The sequence below is a fragment of the Arachis duranensis genome, chromosome 4, assembly GCF_000817695.3.
Source record: "Arachis duranensis cultivar V14167 chromosome 4, aradu.V14167.gnm2.J7QH, whole genome shotgun sequence".
Classification (NCBI taxonomy): Eukaryota; Viridiplantae; Streptophyta; class Magnoliopsida; order Fabales; family Fabaceae; genus Arachis; species Arachis duranensis.
This window is the reverse complement of record NC_029775.3, coordinates 71,709,687-71,715,526: the sequence shown is the minus strand read 5'-3', so window position 1 is coordinate 71,715,526 and position 5,840 is coordinate 71,709,687. Positions and strand designations below refer to the sequence as shown.

At 33.7% G+C, this 5,840-nt stretch overlaps 1 long non-coding RNA gene across 1 annotated transcript; it reads left to right on the top strand.

Annotated features, from left to right (window-relative positions):
* Nucleotides 1–1,892: 1,892 nt before the first annotated feature.
* Nucleotides 1,893–2,361, top strand: LOC110280067 (uncharacterized). Its single transcript, XR_002374107.2, has 2 exons — nt 1,893–2,029; nt 2,141–2,361. It is a non-coding gene; the product is annotated as an uncharacterized LOC110280067 (long non-coding RNA).
* The last annotated feature ends 3,479 nt before the right edge of the window (nt 2,362–5,840 follow it).

Here is a 5,840-nt window from a genome sequence, read left to right as displayed (position 1 = left end):
TTGGTTTTCTATTGATGTCATATAATCTCTTATAGTTCCTTTAGTATGAAACCCTATGTAATTTCAAATATCTCTTCCAGACAATTCACTAAGCTTTGGATTAGTAAAAGCTTCTAATAAAAAGGAATTCAACCAATTTTCGAAAATTTCTTTTTCATTCTTTTTACAGTCTAAGTCGAGCATTCTTTCTCCTTCCATTTCCTGGATTTTAGGAATGTATTTTGATGGTATTTTTGTATATTTTGAATCTTTATTCATAAACCCTTTTTTAAAGGCATAATTATCAAAACCTGTTTCCCATTTAAATTGAGATTGATTATCCTTAGATGTTCCAACTTCATTTTTTACTTGTATTGGAATTGCTGATTCTTCGTCACTTGAATAATCTAGAATGTATTCTTCATTTTCTATATTTTCAGAATTTACTAATTCTTCTTCTATTTGAAATTCCTGTTCCATAATATTATTTTCTTGAGCCATTTTTAATTGTTTAAAAAGCATTGTAACTTCTTCTAATTTTTCTTCAATATTCATAATTTTAGTGGTGGTTTTACTTTTAAATCTGTTATGTTATGTTGATTATATTTTGAAGTTTTTCTTCTTTGGGATTCTCTTTTTCCTTATTTCTTTGAAATTTTATGGATACTAATATTTCTTCAAGCATATCTACTATAGAATTTAATTGTGGGTTAAAAGTATGATAAAGATGTGGGGAATCATTTCCATGGTAACATTTTTTAGAAATTTCATGTGAAAAATAAGTTTTTTCAGGTTTTTGAAGTCCTTCAATAAAACTTATAGTAAAGTAAAGATTTTGAAAAAAATCATTTTGTATTGATTTTAAGAATTCGGTGTCATTACAGTTGACATTAGTTAAAATTATTAATTTTTGATCTATTAATTTTGATAACTTAATTATTTCTTCTCTTAAATCTTTTAATTTACTTTTTTTTCATTAGGTGACGCTTTTCTTTGTGAAGAGTTACGGTTTTAGATAAAAAGTGTGGCTTTAGAATATGTGATTAAAATTTTGCCACGTAATCATATCTTTAAATCTGTACAGATTTAGATTTGTATCATATAATTTTCCAAAAATAAATAGACATGCTTAGTCTTGCTTTTGAAGCGTGACTAACTTATTTTCCTACAATCCCATTTTTAAAAAGTACTCATATCCTATAATTATTTGGCACCTAAAAAACGTAACATTTGAATTTTTACTTAAAATTTAATTCTTCACTAATTTTTTTCTCAAACGCCTTTTCAGAACAGTCATCACTCAAAATAGCCCTCACTGAGAAAAAGAGATAACCCTAAACCCTCGAACCCTCTTCATCACTCTCTAAGAACCCTAAACCCTAAGATTTAAGACTGAGATTGAAAGACAGAGACAGAAAGACTGAAATTGAGAGACAGAGACTAAGAGACAGGGATTGAAACAAATCTCAGTATTCTGTTTGGTGCAAAATGGGAGACAGGAATTGAAACAAGAATGAAACTCTAATTTAATTTGCATAAAGGGTAAAATTGGAATTAATTAATTGAAATGAAAGTATTTTAGGTATAAAATGTTATTAAAGTTTCAGTCTTCATCTTTAAAAATTTCAGTCCCCTGTGTCCCTACTTTTTGGAGGTACTGAAATACTGAAATTTTAGAGACAGAGACAGAAATTTTAGTACCAGTTTCTGAACTAACAAACACGATACTGAATCTCAGTCTCTCAGTCTCAGTATCCGAAAACAAACGCTACCTAAGAACCCTCTCTTGCAGCCCTCTCTCAGCTCGTAGCCCTTTTCGTCACTGAGAACCCATCTTCGTCTTTCAGCTCGAAGCCCTCTCTCAACTTGTAACCTTCGGAAACTTCAATCGGTGCTGCCTCTATCGGCGCTACCTCCGTTGGCGCTCACTCTCGCTCGCAAGGCCTCCCTCGACGTTCACTCTCTCTCGCGCAAACCCTACCTCCGTCGTCACTGACTCTCTCTTGCTCCTCCCTCAATTGGCACTCAACCCTCACCATAACACAAGAAAGTACGAATTTAGTCCCCTTTTGTTTCTCTATTTCAATCATCGCAAATTTGTTTCTCTTTTTTAACCCTTCGCAAATTTCTCTGTTTCAATCTTCCCCTTTCACTATTTCAGTTACATGGGATTTTTTGCTATGGCTTTGGTAGAGGCATGAGAAATTGGACTGCTAACCCCAGAAAATGAGTTCCATTTGCATTGGATATTGCTCATGATAAGTGCTTGTCATGAAATCTGGCTGTTTAATTCTTACTAGTTGTGATTTGTTTAAGAGCAACACTTATATCCACCCCAAGTTTTTTGTCTATTACTAGTTGTGCTTCTCAGGTTTCTTTAAATTGGTAGTTTTGGGTTCAAAATAGTTATTATTGTGTATCTTTTGTTCTTGTCTTGTATCATATATGTATGCTCAACAAAATTTATTGATAACTCAATGCATAAATTGTCCCATCGACAACAATGCGTCAAATAAGCCATAAAAAAATCGATAACAAATCAATATACCCAAAGATGCTTTATCAAGATAGGACTTTCATCTTCAGGTAATCGAACTGTGAAGCTATCGTAGTTAAGCACATTCTCGTATGGCAGGAAAATTGAATCATGTAGCACAGAGAAACAAGGCAAATAGACTGCAATCATTCATCATTTCCATAATTTTGAAATATAAACGAATTTCAGATCATTATCATGAATTCAACAAATTGCACTCTCATTTCTTAAAGTTTTTAAGAGGATTAGAGATTGGCTTTTATGCAAAGTTTGTAAATACTAAATAAAATGTTGAAAAAAATGTGTACATATACTTATATATAATAGTGAATGATCTTTGTAGAATCTATTATTATTCTTGCCTCTCATTTCTACAAGAAAAAATCTTAAGTTCATGAGCAGGGCACTTCAACATAGTCTAAAACTTAAACTGTTCTTTTGTGTTTTATGAATTTAAAATGGTAGGAAACTTAACCTTTCGTTTGTTAGATCATATGATTATGAAGTCTTTTACTTTACTATGAGATGCTTATTGGCAATGTTAGTTATTGCTACCAATTGACTTGCTCATTAAAATTTGATTAAAATGTCAAAGATATCTAGATTATATTTAAGATCTTAGCTATGAAGGATTTTGTTTTGTTGTGAGATAAGAATAAAAGTTGTATAGACCTAATCAGACAATTGATCGAAGACTAAACCAATAAGAGAAAAGGTACTTGCATCATCAAATCTATTTTGAGTGTCCAGTAAAATATATATTATGATGATATTATATATACTATTTCATCCAACCATTTAGCTAGCGCAAAAGGCAGTAACTAAAAAGAAGTGACCATAAAGTCCTCAAATTGTTTCATACAGTTTGAATTCTTAATGTTTATCTTTGGTCATTAGTTCCTTACGTATTCTACTTTGGTTTTCAGAATTGAATAGTGTTCACATGGTAGCTCAGATTTGTGGTTTTTAATTTGACTTAACATGTATTTAAATGAATAGAAACTTTGCTCATAGATCCTAGAGTTTCAAAAAAGATGTACAACTAATGACTGTAAAAATATTACTAGAGAGGATAGACAGTGTGCAAATTCAGGAGAAGATTCTTTGAGTGACAAAGAGCGGAAAACATTAAATTTCCCTTGGAAGTAGGCGACCTACAAATGTAATTTGTCAATATCAGCAGTTATGATTCCCTTATGTATTTGCAGCAAGTATTGGTATTAAACTTGACAGGTATTAGTGCCCAAACAAAAAGGCTTTGGTTACTTTTTAGAATATTTTTACATGATCAATCAATCACTAATATCTTTTATTTTTACAGGGGAACAAATGTTATAATGTGTACGTTCTTGCCCACTAATATCTAATTGCATAGAGTTTTACAATCAGAGTGGATTAATCGTAAATTCTTTAATAGCTTTGAATACATGGATCAATATGGCTCAAATCTATGGCATTTTCAAGAGAACCTGATTTTTTCACCCTAAAAATAAATATAATGGCTGAATGATACTTTTGTATAGATTTACTACATGCATACTATGTAATTATATGTCAACAGAGAGCGCTACATATATGAGATGCTAGTTATCAAAGAGCATTGTAGTCACTGGAATTTAAAACTCATCTGTTTCAGGGAAATTAGTTGAAGATATTTCATCTTTCCATGTTGAAAAATCCATATGGCCTGAAGGGTACACTACAGTAAGAAAGTTTACATTACTCACCGGTGAAACATTTATTTATCTATTTATGGTTATTTAGGCTCTTTGTATGTCATATTCTTATGTTTGTCTAAGATGATGAAACCTTTTCTTTTTCATTGTTAACTTTGTAGTTTTTTTCATTCTGTTGTTTAATACCCCTTATTTTCTTCCTTTTATTGTTACATGCTAAAGTATCTGCTGCTTATCAAATGGAGGTTCTGAGGGATTCAAAGTTAAAAGACAACCTCTATTTAGAGTGACAGTTGATGGCTGTGAGTAGGTTGGCTTCTATTCTAAGGAATGACTTTGCTCTTGGATACATTTGTCTATACTAATATTTGATGTTCTTTCACTTTTTTTATATAAAAAAACTTTTATGTCCTCTTTTATTTTTTTTATGTTTTCCGTTTTGGTTGACAAAATACAGTGATCTATGGCGGCATAGAGTCTGCCTTTTTTTAATGGCAAGAAATTATATTTGTTTGATCATTATTGAATTCCTTGGTTGTCTTGACCTTACTATTCAACTCGTATTTTTGCATGTAGAAAGAGTACAGGGGGACTTTTTTTTACTTATTACTTATGTTAATATATGATAAACTATTATTTTAAGGTTTATTTTGGATTGAATTGAGTAGTCCACACTTATTCATATAAACTGCATGCTTTTGAGATTCCTTCCTAATTTTGTGCTAAGAATGAAAACATGCTTCTTTGGCCTTAAAACTGCTAATTTTTAATCCTCTTTTAGTATCATTCGATGCCGTGATATGTGCGTTAAGTGATTTCAGGGTTATAGGGTAAGAATGGCTTAGAGGATGGAAAGGAAGCATGCAAAAGTGGAAGGAACACAAGATATGGAATGGTTGAGAAGCTGGAAACGACGCGCACGCGTGGCTGAAACGCACGCATGAGTACGCCATTCTCTAAATGACGCGTACGTGTAGGGGTGGCAAGCGGGGAAGCCCGCCCCGTCCCGTCCCGCCAAAACCCTGTCCTTTGGCGGGCTAGCCCGCCCCGCCTTGCCTAATGAGGCGATCCTAGAATTTCACCCCGCCCCGCCTAACAGCGGGCTGGCGGGCTAAGCCTACCAAAACTTCTCTTTTTTTCACAACCGTATTAATAAATTTATAATTTCTAAAGGCATAAAAAATATTTTTTATATTCACAAACATTAAAGTCTTTGTAACTATAAATATCTGCCAAAGCCCGCCAAAACCCGCGGTTTAAGCGGTGCGGGTTGGGCGGGCTTTTGCTATTTGGCGTTCCCAATTTTTCAGCCCAACCCGCCTTTTTTGGCGGGTTACACGGGCCGGCCCGGCGGGTTTAGGCCCGTTTACCACCCCTACGTACGTGTGACTGATGCGTACGTGTGGCCAGTGAATTATCAAAGCAATGCGTACGCGTGGATGACGCATGTACGTGACAAGCGGCATGTGCTGCTATTAAGTGAAAACGTTGGGGGCGATTTTAGAGCTTATTTCTGGCCCAGTTTTGAGCCCAGTATGCATATTAGAGGCTGGGAGTGAAGGAGGATGGATCATTCATCATTCATTCACACAAACTTTAGTTTTAGATGTAGAATTCTAGAGAGAGAGGCTCTCTCTTCTCTCTAGAAT